Source organism: Oncorhynchus masou, chromosome 12 (assembly GCF_036934945.1).
Source record: "Oncorhynchus masou masou isolate Uvic2021 chromosome 12, UVic_Omas_1.1, whole genome shotgun sequence".
NCBI lineage: Eukaryota > Metazoa > Chordata > Actinopteri > Salmoniformes > Salmonidae > Oncorhynchus > Oncorhynchus masou.
Genome location: NC_088223.1, coordinates 49667823 through 49689825, shown reverse-complemented (window position 1 = coordinate 49689825; position 22003 = coordinate 49667823). Strand labels below are relative to the sequence as shown.

General features: G+C 43.8%; 1 pseudogene; it reads right to left on the bottom strand.

The window, feature by feature from the left end:
* Positions 1-95: 95 nt before the first annotated feature.
* Positions 96-21505, bottom strand: LOC135550277 (four and a half LIM domains protein 1-like; annotated as a pseudogene).
* Positions 21506-22003: the final 498 nt, after the last annotated feature.

Sequence of the window (22003 nt, the reverse complement as noted above, 5' to 3'; positions counted from 1 at the left end):
TTTATTTGAGTAAGGATGTTATACCTAGTATATACTGAACCCAATATATGACAATTCAATGTAATTACAACGATTAAAAAGGAAAATCACACAACTTTGTGGAAATATATTTGTTTATTGCTGATTACAGACCCACATATGCAAGACACCAGACATGCAGTTCATTATATTGGATTTTCAGATATTTTCATTGGCTTTGTGCACGGTAAGTGACACATTTAAAGTGCTTATAATTACCCATCACAATAACTATTAGCTAAGCAATCTCTCTGGGACACTGTTTTTCCCTTTAAGACCTTTGAATTAACAGCTACGGTTTTGAAATTCCCCAGGGTTGAAATGTCTCCTGTAGAACATGACCCCAATCTTTAGGAAGATACTCGATTACCCCACCGAATCCACAGATTTCATCCAAATATTTGTATCCCTCGCTATCGCTGTAAAATGAAAAGTAAAACAATTGCTTTCAGCTTCACATCCCTGAAAAGCTGGCATAGCAGACCCACTGTTTCTGTTCCAAGTTCACCTCAGTCCTTGGCACAGTCGGAGCAGAAGATGTTCCCTCCGTTGGCCACAAAGCGCTTGTTAGCCAGGCTCAGGGAACACTTCTTGCAGTTGAAGCAGTACTCATGCCACGAGCTGCCCTCGTAGTTCACCACATTGGTGGCTTTGCCGAAACCTGGATGGGACCGAGAAAAAACAACAAACAATTACAAATGTGTACAATCGTTCAATAGTGGCGTTAGAGAGAGATAGAGAGAGAGTGTGTGTGTGTGTGTGTGTGTGTGTGTGTGTGTGTGTGTGTGTGTGTGTGTGTGTGTGTGTGTGTGTGTGTGTGTGTGTGTGTGTGTGTGTGTGTGTGCGTCTGTGGGTGTGCGAGAGTGTGTGTGTGCGAGCATGTATTGACCTGTTATGGGGTTCTGGCAGCCGCTGCATTTCTTGGCTACAGTAGTCTTGTAGCAGTCCACACAGAAAGCCTTCTCCTCGTGGGAGGTGAAGCGGGTCCCAGACAGAGGTTTTCAGCAGGAGCTGCAGACAAAACATTCTGAGTGCCATGGCTGCTCCTGGTAGTTCACTCCCCCGGAGGTGATGGTCTAGACAGGGGTCGGCAGAGAGTCAAGTCAGTTTAGAGGGGAATCGTCATGTCCTTTATACAGGAGAACCATTGGTTTCAAATCAACCACTTTGGTCCAATTGGCTTATTGACAATGCACATCCATCAATGATATCCAAGAATTTGGAGGTCATTGAAAAAATGAAATATTTATGTTACCTGCTTACAGCTGACACAGGTCTTAGCAAACTTCTTCTCATGGCAAGGGCCACAGTAGATGTCAGTGCCTTTGGTCAGGAAGCTTTGGGAGCGGATGGGTTTTTTACACTGGTAACAGGTGAAGCAGTCCTCATGCCACACATTGCCTTTATACTCCACATTCTCAGAGCCTTTAGGAAAGAAAAAAACACACATCAGTCTCTATGATGGTTTATAGGGGCAATCTGCAATTGGTACATACATTTTTTGACTTTTGAATTAATGATATATATATATATATATATATATACAGTCGTAGCCAAATGTTTTGAGAATGAGACAAATATTAATTTTCACAAAGTCTGCTGCCTCAGTTTGTATGATGGCAATTTGCATATACTCCAGAATGTTATGAAGAGTGATCAGATGAATTGCAATTCCTTTCTAAATTCCCTCAAGATCTTCAAGGAGAGCGGTTCAATTGTTGTGAAGAAGGCTTCAGGGCGCCCAAGAAAGTCCAGCAAGCACCAGAACCGTCTCCTAAAGTTGATTCAGCTGCGGGATCGGGGCACCACCAGTACAAAGCTTGCTCAGGAATGGCAGCAGACAGGTGTGAGTGCATCTGCACGCACAGTGAGGCAAAGACCTTTGGAGGATGGCCTGGTGTCAAGAAGGGCAGCAAGGAAGCCACTTCTCTCCAAGAGAAAACATCAGGGACAGACTGATATTCTGCAAAAGGTACAGGGATTGGACTGCTGAGGACTGGGGTAGAGTCATTTTCTCTGATGAATCCCTTTTCCGATTGTTTGGGGCATCCGGAAAAAAAGACAAGGTGAGCGCTACCATCAGTCCTGTGTCATGCCAACAGTAAAGCGTCCTGAGACCATTCATGTGTGGGGTTGCTTCTCAGCCAAGGGAGTGGGCTCACTCACAATTTTGCCTAAGAACACAGCCATGAATAAAGAATGGTACCAACACATCCTCAGATAGCAACTTCTCCCAACCACCCAGGAACAGTTTGGTGACGAACAATGCCTTTTCCAGCATGATGGAGCACCTTGCCATAAGGAAAAAATTATAACTAAGTGGCTCGGGGAACAAGACATCGATATTTTGGGTCAATGGCCAGGAAACTCCCCAAACCTTAATCCCATTGAGAACTTGTAGTCAATCCTCAAGAGGCGGGTGGACAAACAAAAACCCACAAATTCTGATAAACTCCAATCATTGATTATGCAAGAATGGGCTGCCATCAGTCAGGATGTGGCCCAGAAGTTAATTGACAGCATGCCAGGGCAGATGGCAGGGGTCTTGAAAAAGAAAGGTCAACACCGCAAATATTGACTCTTTTTGCATCAACTTCATGTAATTGTCAATAAAGGTATTTGACACTTATGAAATGCTTGTAATTATACTTCAGTATTCCATAGTAACATCTGACAAAAATATCTAAAGACACAGAAGCAGCAAACTTTGCGAAAATTAATATTTGTGTCATTCTCAAAACTTTTGGCCACGACTGTATATACCTATTGATTCTTGCTGAATAGAACTTATGAGCTTAGTTCAACTGTCGTACCCCATCAGAACCCAAAATAAAAGCTTGTTTTACTCCTTTGGTTATAAATAATGTCATTGTAAACAAGTACTGAATAGCCTCAAAACATCAATTTTATGGATGGTCAGTCATTCCATCTATAGCTCTGTATATGCATTTGAAACTGGTTACATTTCTCCAGACCCAACCCTCAGCTATTTATCAAAACAGTAGTGGGGTGTCCACTTTGTTATTGTTTGAACTGCACATTTCCACTTAACTGAAATTCAGGAAAGCGTTTACTAATCTAAGTTCACGTGATGGAGAGCATCTAAGAAATTAATCATACAGAGGGCATAAATATCACTAGCTTCATTTAATGTCAAACACAAATCAGTGAGTCTCAGCCCATAGTGTCCCTTACCGGCTAGAATGGCTTTGTAGCAGGCATGACAACGAGGGGCATCCTCCCGGGAGCTGCACTTCCCACACATGATGCGGTCATCCTTAGCACTGAAGGACTCCTTGGCTAATGGCTTGTAGCACTTGTAGCAGCGAAAGCAGTCTGCGTGCCAATAACGACCTTTATGTTGCAACTCCTGAAGGAAGGAAGGAAGGAAGGAAGGAAGGAAGGCAGAGAGACGAAGGGAATGGAGGAGGGAAAGAAAGTCAATGTTTTCAAATCAAATCTAATGTTATTGGTTGCGTACACATATTTTGCAGACGTTATCGCGGGTGTAGCGAAATGCTAATGTTCCTCGCTCCATCAGTGCAGTAATACCAAACAATACAAAACAATACACATAAATCCCCCAAAATAAAAATAAACAAATTAAGAAATATAAACATTTCACAAAGAGCAATGTCAGAGTCTGGAATATAAATATATATGTATATGATGGTGTGTACAGAAATTATGGACAGTATCTGAATAGAAAAGGTGTGTGCAGCAGTAGTTATATAGGATGAGCCTTGACTAGAAAACTGTATATACAGTTGAAGTCGGAAGTTTACATACACTTAGGTTGGAGTCATTAAAACTCATTTTTCAACCACTCCACAAATTTCTTGTTAACAAACTATAGTTTTGGCAAGTCGGTTAGGACATGGACTTTGTGCATGACATAAGTATTTTTTCCAACAATTGTTTACAGACAGATTATTTCATTTATAATTCACTGTATCACAATTCCAGTGGGTCGGAAGTTTAAATACACTAAGTTGACTGTGCCTTTAAACAGTTTGGAAAATTCCAGAAAATTATGTCATGGCTTTATAAGCTTCTGATAGGCTAATTGACATCATTTGAGTCTAATGGAGGTGTACCTGTGGATGTATTTCAAGGCCTACCTTCAAACTCACTGCCTCTTTGCTTGACATCATGGGAAAATCAAAAGAAATCAGACAAAATCTCAGGAAAAAAATTGTAGACCTCCACAAGTCTGGTTCATCCTTGGGAGCAATTTCCAAACGACTGAAGGTACCACGTTCTGTACGAACAATAGTACGAAAGTATAAACACCATGGGACCACGCAGCTGTCATACCGCTCAAGTGTTCTGTCTCCTAGAGATGAACGTACTTTGGTGTGAAAAGTGCAAATCAATCCCAGAACAACAGTAAAGGACATTGTGAAGATGGTGGAGGAAACAGTTACAAAAGTATCTATATCAACAGTAAAAACGAGTCCTATATCGACATAACCCGAAAGGCCGCTCAGCAAGGAAGAAGCCACTGCTCCAAAATCGCCATAAAAAAGGCAGACTACAATTTGCAACTGCACATGGGGACAAATATTGTGCTTTTTGGAGAAATATCCTCTAGTCTGATGACAGAAATAGAACTGTTTGGCCATAATGACCATTGTTATGTTTGGAGGAAAAAGGGGGAGGCTTGCAAGCCGAAGAACACCATCCCAACCGTGAAGAACAGGAGTGGCAGCATCATGTTGTGGGGGTGCTTTGTTGCAGGAGGGACTGGTGCACTTCACAAAATAGGTGGCATCATGAGTAAGGAAAATTACGTGGATATATTGAAGCAACATCTCAAGACATCAGTCAGGAAGTTAAAGCTTGGGTCTTGCAAATGGACAATGACCTCAAGCATACTTCCAAAGTTGTGGCAAAATGGCTTAATGAGGACAACAAAGTCAAGGTATTGGAGTGGCCATCACAAAGTCCTGACCTCAATCCTATAGTTTAAATATATTTGGCTAAGGTGAATGTAAACGTCCGACTTCAACTGTACATATAAAGTGGGTAAAACAGTATGTAAACATAGTTGAAGAGACCAGTGTTCAATGCCTATGTACATTGTATCAAGACGCCGGAGAAGATGGCTGATGTTTTACGTGCTCCTAACCAACTGTATTTTTTAGTTCATTTTTTTTGTGTTGTTTGTAACTTAAAAAAAAACAACTTCTGGACATCAGAACAGCGATTACTCACCAAGAACTGGCAGAAGCTTTTTTTTCCTTTAACAAGCCAGACGAGCCCGATGTGAACGACATACTGCTTTCCCGGGAACAGGCCCAAATCCCCGTCATTTGGTGAAGAGAAAAAAGAGGAAGGAGGTCGGGCTGCCTTCTGAGAATTCGTAGGCGATCGAATAACCCCCCCCCCCCGCCTTCTGTTCTACTAGCTAACGTGCAATCATTGGAAAATAAAATCGACAACCTACGAGGACGATTAAACTACCAACAGGACATTAAAAACTGTAATATCTTATGCTGCACAGAGTCGTGGCTGAATGCCGACATTATCAACACACAGCTGTCTGGTTACACGCTGTATCGGCATACAACCACAGATCGATGCTGGCACTAAGACCGCACTCATTGATCTGTATTGGGGCGGCAGGGTAACCCTAGTGGTTAGAGCGTTGGACTAGTAACCGGAATGTTGCAAGTTTAAATCCCCGAGCTGACAAGGTACAAATCTGTCGTTCTGCCCCTGAACAGGCAGTTAACCCACTGTTCCTAGGGCGTCATTGAAAATAAGAATTTGTTCTTAACTGACTTGCCTAGTTAAATAAAGGTTAAAAATAATAATAATAATTACGCAAACAGGAAGCTCATCCAGAGTCGGCTCTCCTAGTGGCCGGGGAATTTAATGCAGGGAAACTTAAATCCGTTTTACCAAATTTCTATCAGCATGTTAAATGTGCATCCAGAGGGAAAAAAAACAATAGACCACATTTACTCCACACACAGAGAAGCGTACAAAGCTCTCCCTCGCCCTCCATTTGGCAAATCTGACCATAATTCTATCCTCCTGATTCCTGCTTACAAACAAAAATTAAAGCAGGAAGCACCAGTGACTTGGTCAATAAATAACTGGTCAGATGAAACAGATGCTAAGCTACAGTTCTGTGTTGCTAGCTCTGTGTTGTTCCGGGATGCCTCTGATGGCACTGAGGCATGCATCAATGACGTTGTCCTCACAGTGACCGTACGTACATACCCCATGGATTACAGGCAACATCCGCACTGAGCTAAAGGCTAGAGCTGCCGCTTTCAAGGAGTGGGACTCTAACCCGGAAACTTAAAAGAAACCCCGCTATGCCCTCCGACGAATCATTACAGACTACAAAGGGAAGCAGAGTCGAGAGCTGCCCAGTGACACGAGCCTACCAGACTAGCTAAACTACTACTATGCTCGCTTCGAGGCAAATAACACTGAAACATGCACGAGAGTACCAGCTGTTCTGGACAACTGTGTAATCACGCTCTCCGCAGCCGATGTGAGTAAGTCCTTTAAATAGGTCAACATTCGCAAGGCCGCAGAGCCAGATGGATTACAAGGACATGTACTGTGAGCATGCGCTGCACAACTGGCAAGTGTCTTCGCTGACATTTTCAACCTCTCCCTGTCTGAGTCTGTAATGCCAACATGTTTTAAGCAGAACACTAAGGTAACCTGCCTAAATGACTACCGACACGTAGCACTCACGTCTGTTGCCATGAAGTGCTTTGAAAGGCTGGCCATGGTTCACATCAACACCATTATCCCAGAAACCCTATACCACATCAATTTGCATACCGCCCTAACAGATCCAATGATGCTATCTCTATTGCACTCCACACTGCCCTTTCCCACCTGGACAAAATGAACACCTATGTGAGAATGCTATTCATTGACTACAGCTCAGTGTTCAACATCATAGTGCCCTCAAAGCTCATCAATGAGCTAAGGACCCTGGGACTAAACAACTAAACACTGGATCCTGGACTTCCTGACGGGCCGCCCCCAGGTGGTAAGGGTAAGTAACAACACATCCGCCATGCTGATCCTCAACACAAGCGCCCCTCAGGTGTGCGTGCTCGGCCCCCTGTTTTACTCCCTCATGACTGCACGTCCAGGTACGACTCCAACACCATCATCAAGTTGGCCGATGACACTTTCTGTTATTATCTATGCATAGTCACTTAAATAACTCTACCTACATGTACATATTACCTCAATTACCGCGACTAACCGGTGACCCCATTGACTCAGTACCCCCTGTATATAGTCTCACTATTGTTATTTTACTGCTGCTCTTTAATGACTTGTTCCTTTTATTTCTTATTCTTATTCATATTTTTTAAACTGCATTGTTGGTTAGGGGCTCGTAAGTAAGCCTTTCATGTGTGACTAATAACATTTGATTTGACCTGTTCACCGGACGTGCTACCTGTCCCAGACCTGCTGTTTTCAACTCTCTAGAGACAGCAGGAGCGGTAGAGATACTCTGAATGATCGGCTATGAAAAGCCAACTGACATTTACTCCTGAGGTGCTGACTTGCTGCACCCTCGACAACTACTGTGATTATTATTATTTGATCATGCTGGTCATTTATGAACATTTGAACATGTTGGCCATGTTCTATTATAATCTACACCCGGCACAGCCATAAGAGGACTGGCCACCCCTCATAGCCTGGTTCTTCTCTAGGTTTCTTCCTAGGTTTTGGCCTTTCTAGGGAGTTTTTCCTAGCCACTGTGCTTCTACACCTGCATTGCTTGCTGTTTGGGGTTTTAGGCTGGGTTTCTGTACAGCACTTTGAGATATCAGCTGATGTAAGAAGGGCTATATAAATACATTTGATTTGATTTGACATAGGCAGCAGTTTTTAAGGTGCAGGGTAGAGTACTGGGTGGTAGTAAAAGTGACTAAAGTTGAGGGCAGTGTACTGGGCTGGGCGGAGGCCGGCTAGTGATGACTATTTAACCGTCTGATGGCCTGTAGATGGAAGCTGTTTATCAGTCTCTCAGTCCCAGCTTTGATGCGCCTGTTAACAGGCCATGAACAGGCTGTGGCTTGGTGGCTGAGGACCTTGCTGATTTTCTTGGCCTTCCTGGGACACCAGGTGCTGTTGATGTCCTGGAGGGCAGGCAGTGTGTCCCCGGAGATGCGTTGGGCTGACCACACCCCCCTCCGGAGAGCCTTGCGGTTGTGGACGGTGCATTTGCCGTACCAGGCGATGACATGGCGCAACAGGATGCTCTCAATGGTGCATCTGTAGAAGTTCATGAGTGTCTTAGGGGCCCTCACCTCCTCCTTGTAGACTGTCTTATCATTGTTGGTAATCAGGCCTAGCACTATTGTGTTGTCTGAAAACTTTATGATTGAGTGGCCATGCATCATGGATGAACAGGGAGTACAGGGAGAAAATAAACACCCACGAATCACAAGTGGGAAAAGGCTACCTAAGTATGATTCTCAATCAGAGACAACTAACGACACCTGCCTCTGATTGAGAAACATACCATACCAGGCCAAATGCAAAACACAACATAGAACACGGAACATAGACAACCCACCCAACTCACGCCCTGACCATACTAAAACAAAGACATAACAAAGGAACTAAGGTCAGAACGTGACAATTGAAAAAACAATCCTCAAGCATAGATTCCGATTGGTCAGACCAAAGTTGAACAGTCCAAACACGGGTACTTCCTGTTTACGTTTTTATCTTTTGGAAGGGAGGAGCAGAATGGTTTTCTCCCTCAACTGCTGTGTAGACAGTGTGCACTCATAAACAAGTCTAGACAGACAGTCTGCAGTCATGAAAACACGTGCTGACAGTGTGCAGGTATAGACAAACCCATATGGAAACACACAAAAAAACATAACACATGTAATACGTAAAACACATTTCATGGCAGTATATTAGACATGGGAGGTGTCACTGAACACACACACACACACACACACACACCTTGGAGTCGATGCCAATAGGACGGCGGCACTCAGTGCAGTTGTTGGCACAGAACTTGTCATGGCATCGGACACAGACAGGCTTCTCCTCCTGTTTCACGTACTTCTTCCCACTCAGATCCTCCCGGCAGTATTTGCAGTTCATACTGTCCGCCATGGCAACATCAACAGCAGGGCAGCAAACACCTGGAAAACACACAGGCGTAGAGGACATACTGAGCTGTTGCTCTGTTTACCAAGTGGTATGTTTCAGGAGCTGTCGTCAGAGTAAAATGGTGTAAGTCCTGCAGAGTACATCAATACAATTGAAAGCTATCAGATGTGGTAATCACTGGGTTTTACGTTACTTGGCCACTTGCATTACTTCTTGTTGCCACAGAGGGACAGCGTAGCTCTAGTAGTGTAGCTCTAACGATATGAGGGAATGAAAGAAGTGAACTGTGAACAAGGAGAGACGGAACACTATTCAATCGAAACCGTTCCCGGGGAAACCATGCCGTAATATTTACTGAAGGTGTTGATAAGATGCTATTTGTTCAACATCTTTTAACAAGGGAGAACATTGAATTGGGTTGGAGCCCGGTTGCTTTGCTGTGTAATCACAGCAAACAAGAGGTAGACTGTGCATGTTCCTCACATTATGCTTATCTTCAACTAATATGACCGGCAGGGATGTTGTAAAACGGAGAATGAACTGTGAATGATGGTTGAAAGGGCATAAAAAGGTCTGGAGAAAATCACCACGTGCCCTGCCATAGATCACAAATAGATCCCTGATGGTAGGGTTAAGATGACAGAAAATAAATCAAATCCATATGTAAAACGAGTGGAACCTAAACAACGGAGACTGATTATAGCCTACACACACCTTTTTTACTATATCAGCATGTTCTTGTGCATGTACTAGGTGTGAGTGTGTATGTGTGTGAACATGCGTTCGTGCGTGTGAACGGTATGTTTGTGCAGGGATGTGTGCACATGAAGGAATGCCTGGTATGAATGTGGTGAGACCTGGACTGTTGACACAGCTCTTTGACAGACCCAGTGAGCGTACCCTCCCTTTGGACCCCCTCTGTGAAGCAGAAGAGGTACTAAGGACCCACAGCACACAAAAACTAGACTCTTACGTTCATCTATTACAATGTGTACGGTTATTCCATTGTTGCTAGGACAGAAATATGCACGTTTAACACAACAAAATCCATATGCTGTGTGCAAACACTTACAATAAAAAAACGATGGTGTTTGAAAAAAGAAAATCATGTTAAAGTGCTTGTTGTTGTAAGTGCAGTGCAAAGCAGTCAGAACCCAGGGAATGTCTGCCACTTCCTTAGACCTGACCACAGACTCAAATAGCCCGGCCATTTTCACTGCACTAGCATATTTCAGACAGTGACATTTTACTACAGTCTGAATACACAAACCAAATTGGAGCTCATTCATGTCCCATGTTGTCTCTAACTATCTTCCCTACCATCTCCTCATCTCCCGTAGTAACCTGTAAAAGACTGACGCATCACTTAAGCACATGAGAAAACAAAAACGAGAGGGGCCAGTGTTCCACAGAAAGTTTCCATAATCGAATGTAACTTCTGTTGAGTTGACAGCCGAGGCCAACCCACACCTTCTCTGTTTTCTCTTCTTCACTTCCTCAGTTGAAATCCTTTTTTCCCCCTTCTATTCCACCACCACGCCCCCCCCCATCTCTTGCTCTCTCTCTTTCATAGACACACGTGACATTATCTACACTTCCCCCTCCTCTTATGTTGCTTTTACCCCCCCCCCAAAAAAAAAAAGGAGAACTGGCATCTATGTTAAGGTATGACCAATGAGAACATTGAAATGAAAGAAGTCAATGACTTTATCTCTGAGTGAGCCACCACCACCATTATCAGTAGCCCGGGTGGTTTGGCAGTCAGAGGTAACTTGAGCTACTCAGAACAATGACCGCCATTCATAGGCCAGCCATTCTGCTCTGTGCTGCACGCTATCATCACTGTTTTCTGGTCAATCCTCGACAAATGCAGACACGTACGCACAGGAACTTAACAATGACTCTGACGATGACGTCAGAGGTAAGCAATCTTCTTTTATCTGTATTGATCTGATCTACATGGAAACGATAAGAGTTATTTGGAAACAGAGCGGTAGACTCTTGCTTCTCTGACATCTCGTGCCAGTATTTGGATCCTGGTTGGGTATGTGTGAAGGGCTACAGCCAAAGAGGGGACACAGCAAAACCAGAGCATCTGTGGCCAGGTCTCTCTCAGCAGGGGATATGCATCAGCCACGGGACTCTACGGAAATTCCAAAGTGGTTGGCAAGCCATATACTGCCTTGTGGCCTCTCTCCCCCTCCCTCTCTCTCTATAGTAAAGTTGTTTTTATCCCTCTGGCCATGGAAAAGGGTTTGGTGCTTTACCTCACCCTAACCAGTGGCACAGATGAGGGAGACCTAATTAGAATTGGGACAATGACATCATCCTGTGGTTTAAGCAGCTTTTAGACACACACACACACACACACACACACAAACAGAGAGAAGACAATTCAGCAGCTGGGGAAGCATTGTAGGGTTCTGGTATGTTGGCATGAGCTTATCACTAAAGAATGTGGAGGAAAGCTGAGAAACAGGACGTCTGGTAGACTGGTGGCACAGTCTGCTTCAAGCTGTCAACAGTCTTCAAAAACTGCCAAACTATTCTCAGAAACTGCCTATAGTCTAGTTCACACACAAGTACACACTATCCTTCCAGCAATACACTTTTACTAGACATGAGCCAGATATCTATCAGCAGCCGACTGACACCGACCAACATGGGCATTTTACAAGGGGCTCCGTATGACATCTGTGTGAGTCATACGTTATGATCACTTTCACAGATACTTGTAAAAAGGTTTAAAGTAGGCCAAAACAGGCAATGTATGCCCCCCCTCCCCCCCTCTCGGTCTCTCTTGCTCTCTCTCAGTACCTCTTTCCCTAAAGAGCTCACCTGAACTCAGTAGCTCGGTAACTGAGAAGTTAGGTTGTACAGAAAAGAGCAGACACTAAACAGCTAACAAAACCTTGGGGTTACTTGCATAACCCTGGTTCCACGATAATGTGAGTGAGATGTCTCACAATCGGATTCACTCAGTGGATCACTTATGACTCACACAATGTCTGTTGGAGACAGACAAGGTGAGTAGCGAATGAGGTGAGCCACTCTCCTCCGAATACGACGCCAATCGCCCACCCACTGGTCATTCTCAAGCGTGCCTCTGTTCCTTGCGCTCTTTTGAGCATGGAAATGCGGTGAGACATCTACCCATATTATCGTAGAACCGGGGTTACGCAAATACTCGCTTCGATGTCTGACGCTCAAATCAAATCACATTTTATTTGTGTCGTGCGCCGAATAAAATAGGTGTAGACCTTACCGTGAAATGTTTACTTAAAAGCCTGCAATGCAGTTTTAAGAAAATAAGAGTTAAGAAAATATTTACTAAACAGTCCATGACTCGGGTGACTGGAGTCTTTGACAATTTTTGGTGCGTTCCTCTGACACCGCCTAGTAAGTAGGTCCTGGATGGCAGGAAGCTTGGCCCCAGTGTGTACTGGGCTGTGTGCACAACCCACTGTAGCTCCTTACGGTCGGATGCCGAGCAGCTGCCATACCAGGCGGTGATGCAACCGGTCAGGATGCACTCGATGGTGCAGCTGTAGAAGTTTTTGAGGATCTGGGGACCCATGCCAAATCTGTTCAGTCTCCTGATCGGGAAAAGGCGTTGTCGGGCCCTCTTCACGACTGTCTTGGTGTGTTTGGACCATAATAGTTTGTTGGTGATGTGGACACCAAGGAACTTGAAACTCTCAACCCGCTCCACTACAGCCCCTTCAATTTGAATGGGGGTGTGTTCGGACATCCTTTTCCTGTAGTCCTTTGTCTTGCTCACGTTGAGCGAAAGGGTGTTGTCCTGGCACCACACTTCCAGGTCTCTGACCTCCTCCCTATAGGCTGTCTCATCGTTGTATGTGATCAGGCCTACCACTGTTGTGTTGTCAGCAAACTTAATGATGGTGTTGACGTTCTGCTTGGCCACGCAGTCGTGGGTGAACAGGGAGTACAGGAGTGGACTGAGCACGCACCCCTGAGGGGCCCTGTGTTGAGGATCAGCGTGGAAGATGTGACCCTTCCCACCTGGAGACGGCCTGTCAGGAAGTGCAGGATCCAGTTGCAGAGGGAGGTGTTTAGTCCCAGGATCCTTTGCTTACTGATGAGCTTTATGGACACTATGCTGTTGAACGCTGAGCTGTAGTCAATGAAAAGCATTCTCACAATGGGATATGGCTAACTCCCGTATTACAGACATGTTCTCCGAAGCCAGGGTAGTCCCAACATCATCACCACTCCTTCTTCTGTAGAAGTCAAGGGCGGTGGGTGGAAAGCCATAAACTCTAAGGCGAGACAATTGCAATTGAAACGGACCTCAGGTGTAATGGCGGCATTGAGTAAATGTTACCTTGGATAAACTTTAGGCACGAGTGGTGGACTGACAGTGCGTGTAGCTTACTCACTCGCTTTGCAGATGTAAGGGCAATCAGCAAAGATGTTTTGAAGGAGAGATATTTCAACTCCAAACCTTCCATAGGCTCAAAAGGTTGCTGTGGAATTGCCTCAAGCACAATAGACAGATCCCAAGATGTGGCTAAATGTCTGGAGAATGGGGGTAAGCATAACATAACAGAAGGTGTTTCCCTATTCTGTTAATGTCGACGCCTACATGAGATAGCAGCTAGTTAGACTTTAACATTGGATAAAGCCTTCACTCTGTCCAAAAGGTTGTGCAAGAAGCATTAAACCTCGGATACAGAGCATTGGTAAGGAATAATCTGTTTTCGGTCCCACAACATGTTTCCATACAGTGAAGGTGTAGAAGTGGCTCTGGCACTGTATAGTCTCTGTGACTCTGAGAGTCCAGCCTGTTGCATTCAGATTTCTCCTGTCACGGGCCTGGCTGTCATGTCTTATTATGTCTGTTCCTGTCCTTTCTCTTCACTCTGTCTCTCTCTGCTGGTCTTATTAGGTTACCTTCTCTTTCTCTCCTTCTCCAGCTGTTCCTCATCTCCCCTAACTAGCTCATTCACCCTTTCCCCACCTGTTCCCTTTTTTCCCTCTGATTAGGTCTCTATTTCTCTCTCTGTTCCTGCTACTTTCGGTGTCAGATTCTCGTTTGTGTTTCTCATGCCAGAAGCAAGCTATCGTCTCGTTTGCTTCCACCTAGTCCTATCCTGTCGGAGTCTGCCTGGCAGGTGCATCCTGCACTCTACTAACTATCTTTTGTTTGCACCGTGTCCAGTTCATCATATGCTACGTGTGATCAGCTACCACCGTTCCTCTGTGACCCGCACCGACCCAGAGCGACCTGCAGCCTGTCGCCGCTACCCAGCTATTCATCAGAGGGACTTTATGTTTCATTTGTCACCCTCTCTGCGGGTATTCTATTGTGCCATTGACAACGTCGGAAGAGGATCTATGCCATTCCTGTTTTTTCATTAAAAGAACTCTGTTTCTGTTAAAACCGCTTTTGGGTCTTCACTCAAGTACATAACACTGGCCCAGAGGGCCATGGTTCCTAGGTGAGGATGGAAAATCTCTCAATTCGTAATGGTAGTTGCCAGGGATTGTCATAAAGCAGAAGAATGATCTCTGCTAACCAGAGCCTCCCTGGCCATTGAGGGGCTACCGAGATTAGGAATAATCATTGTTCCATCACTCTGTTCAGGGTGGGGAGTATCAAGCATAGAGGAGGAAACGAGTAGAGCCAGCGCGTCCAATCCCAGTGGTGCGTATCCTGCTATTGCAAAGAACAACGGACAGCGCATATCTTTGTGCGATGCGAAGAGATCTATGGTGGCAATATCATATCTCTCCCAGATCTGGTTCACCATCTAGGGATGGAGTCTCCAATCCCCGTAAAGGGGATTCCCTCTGGACAACTAGTCCGTCCCTAAATTTAGTACACCCAGGACGTGGATTTTTCTTTAAGGGCTTGTAAGTAAGCATTATGGTCTACACCTGTTGTATTCGGCACGTGACAAATAACATTTGATTTGATTTGAGGTATGCGTTGCTCCACAGAATAATCTTGACAGCTAGTCTGTGTAGATGCAGAGAGCAAGTTCCACCCTGTTGGTTGATGTATGTCACCACAGCCATATTGTCTGTCCTGACAAGGATGTGACAGTTTTGAAGAAAGGGCAGAAAGTGTATTAGGGAATTAACCACAATCTGTGCTCAACGTTATCTTTCAATCAAGGTGCTGTCATGGACACGGGCAATGGGCAGGTAACCAATGCTGGGAGTCTTTCATTCTCAGTAATCTTAGCTGTACTAGTGAGATGGTTGATGCCATCAAATAAAATCTAATTATATTGGTCACATACACGTGTTTAGCAGATGTAGCGAAATGCTTGTGCTTCTAGTTCCGGCAGTGCAGCAATATCTAACAAGTAATATCCAACAATTTCACAACAAATACCTGATATGCACAAATCTAAGTAAAGGAATGGAATTAAGAATATAGAAATATATGGATGAGCAATGTCAGAAAGGCATAGACTAAGATACAGTAGATAGTATAGAATACAGTATATGCATATGAGATGAGTAATGCAAGATATGTCACCACAGCCGTATTGGTGTAGACATTGTTAAAGTGACATTATCAAAGTGACGAGTGTTCCATTTATTAAAGTGGCCAATGATTTCAAGTATGTGTATGTAGGCAGCAGCGTCTCTGTGCTAGTGATGGCTATTTAACAGTCTGATGGCCTTGAGATAAACGCTGTATTTCAGTCTCTCCGTCCCAGCTTTGATGCACCTGTACTGACCTCGCCTTCTGGATGATAGCGGGGTGAACAGGCCCGTGGCTCGGGTGGTTGTTGTCCTTGATGCTCTTAATGGCCTTCCTGTGACATCGGGTGCTGTAGGTGTCCCGGAGGGCAGGTAGTTTGCCCCCGGTTATGCGTTGTGCAGACCGCAGCGCTCGGAGACATGTTCTGAGTGTGACCGAGTGCACCCTGCTGAACAGGTAGAGGCACTGTCAGGAACAACGTGATGTGGTCGTCCAAGAGTAGCTTGATAAGAGAGAGAACCCAGCTTGATGCCTAGGTTTTCTATTCTCTGTGTGGGCACCAAACAGCTCTTTTTCTGGTTGATCTTGGACCTTAACTTGGTGAGGTGGGTTACAAGGGAAGCCGTGTCACGTACCACTTGCTCCTTCGTAGGGAAGCCAAGCAGGTAATCGACGATCTAGGTAGAGCTAGAGCGACCTCTACACACTCGCTGAACGTCCGGGGAGCCAGGACTCGCCCGAATGGAACAAAAGGCAAACCTGAGAAACCTCCTGTGTTGACTGAATACTTAAGTGTCCTGCATGTTGACTGAAGTAAACCAGTCGCCTCGGTGAATAGAGCGAGACAACATGTCTCAGAAAGAAGTTGAGGACCCGTATGTCCAGGATGGGGCAAGCTAATTGCCCTCTCCGTGCCGCGAAGCCTTGGCTCGTGGAGGGGGACACCAGGTTGTCACGGTACCCAGGTCAGCGGGGCACTCGCCTTCCTTACTGCGAAGTTCACACTTCTACCGCATGGTGGCGACAGAAGGTCCAAACAGAGGAAATCTGCCCTTTTCCCGTCAGTGAGGCTGGACAAGTTGAGCCACAAGGCTCTCTCCCCCAGCACCCCAAGGATCATGGCACGCCCACAGCCTTGGATGGCGCTTCTGGAGGCCCGGAGATGAGATCTGCAATGATGCAGATCTCGTCCCATAGGTCCTGGTTTGGCTGTCTTTGATTAAGAGATTGCCCATCTCTTGTAACATATCTGCCTGGTAAGCCAACCGTAGGGATGTTACGTTCAACGCCTGTACTGGACGTGCCGCAAATACGTAAACTTTTTTGAATATGGAGACTGTGAAATGCTCCGTCTTCCCAGGGAGAGCAGTGGCGGTCATAGAAGAGAAACTGGGGTTGAGGTGGCTAGCCAATGACGGCTCGACAACCGGCAGCTTGCCAAGGCCTTTCAAAGTGCCTGGTTTGGACCTTGCTGGACAAGAGCTTGTCCCAGTTGAGTTGGGTTTCCGCCACGCAAGCTGGGACCACTGGGAGTAGTTGCTTCCCCTTGATGGAGAGGAGCAGGGATGTTCTCTTGATAATTGCGTGAATTGGACCATTTTCATGTCATGCTAAGCATTCATAATATAACAAGTACTTTCGTGTGTCAGGGAAAATGTATGGAATAAAAAATACATTATTTTCCTTAGGACTGTAGGCGAAGTAAAAGTAAAAGTTGTAAATAATCTGAATAGTAAAGTACAGATACCCAAAGAAATTAATTAAGTACTTTAAAGTATTTTTATTCAAGTACTTTACACCGCTGTACGCAGGAATCGGGGTTAGTGAGTGTTGCGTTAGCGTGCTCAAACCCCAAGCAGGTGATGCACATGTGGTGTTTGTCTATGCCTGCTATCATAGCCCAGCATGGACATGGGTGTGTCAGTGCTGGGGCAGGAGACCTGCTCGGTTCTCCCTGTGTAAGGGTAGCATCCTCCATGGCTCTAATAAATATTATTCATTGAGCAAAGTGTGATCTAGCTCGTGTTCCAGGTAGAAAAGCTAGACTGATGTAGCTACCCTACACTGATGCGTCTGTAACTTTCTCACTCATCATTATTCACGACTCATTCAGGAATATCGGTAATCGTGGTAGCATACACATGAATGTAAATGTGGTTAGAAACATATTACATTTTTATTTGCAGTAAAAGTGACTCCAAAATGACACAATACATGATTTACCATTCATTTCTATTGGGCACAAAATAATCTGAAACATTTACATTTACATTTTAGTAACTTAGCGGATGCTCTTATCCAGAGCGATTTATAGTAGTGAGTGGATACATTTTCGCACAACTAAAACAAACAGCAAATGCATCCAACAAGTTTGTAGAGTCACAACATTGATTTAATCATTGAGTGAAAGGAATATGGGATCAAATACTAACTTTTGACTACTTTGATACACATACAGTAGAAGTGAATTTGTCCCAATACTTCTGGTCCCCTAAAATGGGGGGGGGGGGGCGATGTATAAAAAGTGCTGTAATGTCTAAACGGTTCACCCAATATGGATAAAAATACCCTCAAATTAAAGCTGACAGTCTGCACTTTAATATCATAGTCATTGTATCATTTCAAATCCGAAGTGCTGGAGTACAGTGTCACGCCCTGACCTTAGAGAGCCTTTTATTGTCTCTATTTGATTTGGTCAAGGTGTGATTTGGGGGGGGCATTCTATGTTTTTGTTTTCTATGATTTTGTATTTCTATGTTTTGGCAGGGTATGGTTCTCAATCAGGGACAGCTGTTTATCGTTGTCTCTGATTGGGAACCATACTTAGGTAGCCCTTTTCCCTTCAGGGTGGGAGGTTATCTTTGTTAGTGGCACTATAGCCCTGTAAGCTTCACGGTTGTTTTTTGTTTGTTGTTTTGTTGGCGTCATTTACTAAATAAAAGAGAAATGTACGCTCACAACGCTGCACTTTGGTCTCCTTCCAACAACGGCCGTGAGATACAGAGCCAAAACAATAACTAATGTCTCCCTGTCCCAATACTTTTGAAGCTCACTGTATGTAAAGATATACAGTACCAGTCAAAAGTTTGAACACACCTACTCATTCAAGGGTTTTTCTTTATTTTTACATTGTAGAATAGTGAAGACATCAAAACTATGAATTAACAAATATGGAATCATGTAGTAAGCAAAATAGTGTTAAACTAATCAAAATATATTTTATAGTTGAGATTCTTCGAAGTAGTCACCGTTAGCCTTGATGACAGCTTTTCACACTCTTGGCATTCTCTCAACCAGCTTCATGATGTAGTCACCTGGAATGCATTTCAATTAACATGTGTGCCTTGTTAAAAGTGAACGCATTCTTAATGCGTTTGAGCCAATCAGTTGTGTTGTGACAAGGCAGGGGTGGTATACAGAAGATAGCCCTATTTTGTAAAAGACCATGTCTATATTATGGCAAGAACAGCTCAAATAAGCAAAGAGAAATTACAGTCCATCATTACTTTAAGATATGAATGTCAGTCAACCAGGAAAATTTCAAGAACTTTGAAAGTTTCTTCAAGTACAGTTGCAAAAACAAACAAGCGCTGTGATGAAACTGGCTCTAATGAGGACCACCACAGGAAAAGAAGACCCAAAGTTACCTTTGCTGCAGTGGATAAGTTCATTAGAGTTACCAGCTTCAGAAATTGCAGGCCAAATAAATGTTTCACAGAGTTCAAGTAACAGACACATCTCAACATCAACTGTTCAGAGGAGACTGCGTCAATCAAGCCTTCGTGGTCGAATTGCTGCAAAGAAACCACTACTGAAGGACACAAATAAGAAGAAGAGACTTGCTTGGGCCAAGAAACACGAGCAATGGATATTAGACCGGTGGAAATCTGGCCATTGGTCTGATGATTCCAAATTTGAGATTCTGTTCCAACTGCCATGTCTTTGTGTGATGCGGAGTAGGTGAACGGATGATCTCCGCATGTGTGTTTCCCACCGTAAAGCATGGAGGAGGAGGTGCTTTGCTGCTGACTGTTAGCGATTTATTTAGAATTCAAGGCACACTTAACCAGCATGAATACCACAGCATTCTGCAGCGATACACCATCCCATCTGGTTTGCACTTAGTGGGACTGTCACTTGTTTTCAACAGGACAATGATCCAACACAGCTTCAGGCTGTGTAAGGGCTATTTGACCAAGAAGGAGAGTGATGGAGTCCTGCATCAGATGACCTGGCCTCCACAGTCATCTGACCTCAACCCAATTGAGATGGTTTGGGATGAGTTAGAGCGTAGAGTGAAAGAAAAGTGTTCAGCATATGTGGGGAGTCCTTCAAGACTGTTGGAAAAGCACCACAGTTGAAGCTGGTTGAGAGAATGCCAAGAGTGTGCAAAGCTGTCAAGGCAAAGGGTGGCTACATTGAAGAATCTAAACTCTAAAATATATTTGATTTGTTTAACACTTTTTTGGTTACTACATGGTTTCATATGTGTTATTTCATAGTTTTGATGTCTTCAATATTATTCTTCATTGTAGAAAATAGGGGGGGAAAGAAAAACCCTTGAATGAGTAGGTGTGCCCAAATTTTTGACTTGTACTGTAGGTATTTTGGTATTTTATTAGGATCCCCATTAGCTGTTGCAAAAGCAGCAGCTACTCTTCCTGGGGTCCACACAAAACATAATACAGAATGACATAATGCAGAACAGCATTAGACAGCTCAAGCACAGAACTACATACAATTTTAAAAACGCACACATAGCCTACATATCAATGCATACACACAAACTTATCAATGCATGCACACAAACTACCTAGGTGTCTAGATATTTGGGGTAAACTGCCTACCATTTTACAGGATGGATAAGAGTCAGCTTTATACAGCAGCCATACAGAAATATGAGCAAATTAAGATTTTATGGAGCACTGAGCTCATAGTAATTAATTTTCTGCGTGCGACCTCTGACGTTAGCTCTTTTCTGGGAGCGGGAAAGCTGCTGAAAGAAGCACTCTATGGCCCAACATCTGTCCGATAGCACAATTGGACTTTAAACCAGACAAACACAGACACACAGAGACGGAGAGAGAGGTGAGAGAATGAGTGCGAGACATAAAGAGAGAGAGCGATATAGAGAGAGAGGACAGGAATTAATTTAATTGATCTTGGTGATGCATGTTTCTGCCATCACATGCCTCAGTCCCAGAGGTCCATCGCTACACTGAAAAATCTTAATAAGAAACAGATTTTGGAGGAAGATTTTCACAAGTCAGCATGTTGCATATGATATTTCAGCCAACGCCCCAACCAACTTAACACATTACTGCAAATAGCCTTACAGCATTTTTTAAAGTCTCTAATTGATTCAAATGTAATAGTATTCGGTGTTTAAAGAAAGATGACGATATTTTAAAGCAGGCATATTCCTATTACTAACGCCGGTGAATTAACGGAAGTCGCCAGAGTTTGCTATGTAATCATCATGGAGCCAATTCATGTGCAGAAAACTATTAATAACAGGCTTATTAAAATGCGGTATATATTGCTGATTCTCGAATAAAAGACAGACATAAAATGCAGAAGTCGAAGATGCACACCAGAAACAATATCAGTCTATGTTGCCATGTTGCATTATATGGATTGGCTAACTGTACATTCGTGTTTACATAGCTTTTACATTCACAATTGAATCGAAAAACATGCCTTGCCAACAGGTCTACAAATCGTTTCTAATGTCCTTGTATTAATCAATAACGACAAGATTTGGATCTGTCCATGCAACTTACCAAGTTCAAATAAAGTTGTGGGACGCGCACACACTCCCTGATCTGCACAAGCGCCAGTTATTCTGCACAGGATATAGTCTACTACTGTATAAGGCACCTACAAAAAAATGCAAACCACTCTGGAGGCAGGATATACGGTAATAAATCATGACAGGATATGACTGCCTTCGAATAAACGCAAAAGTACTGTATTTCCATGCAGAATATATTAGCCAGGTCTTCAGGAAATGGTTGAATTAACAATAAGCCCACTTATTGGTCTGAAATGTTGATTGATCTTTGTTTTTAATTGTAGCACTATTCTTTTCACAATTGTTTTAAACTGAAAGTGTAGCCTATGTTAGGGGTTTTCAAACTGGGATCTGCGGAGGTACTGCAGGTGGTCTGCGATTCAAAAATATATATAATTGGGAAACTTTTGGGGGGGGGGGGGGGGTATTTTTGGTGATTTAAAAAAACAAAATTATGAATAACGCTAGCTGCAAAAGAATACCATCATGGATACAATTTCTATGTATTTGCATCCAGTATGAAAGAAGTTAGAAGTAGTTTCATGAGCCAATGTTAACTAGCGTTAGCGCAATGACTGGAAGTTAGCATGCTAGCTGTT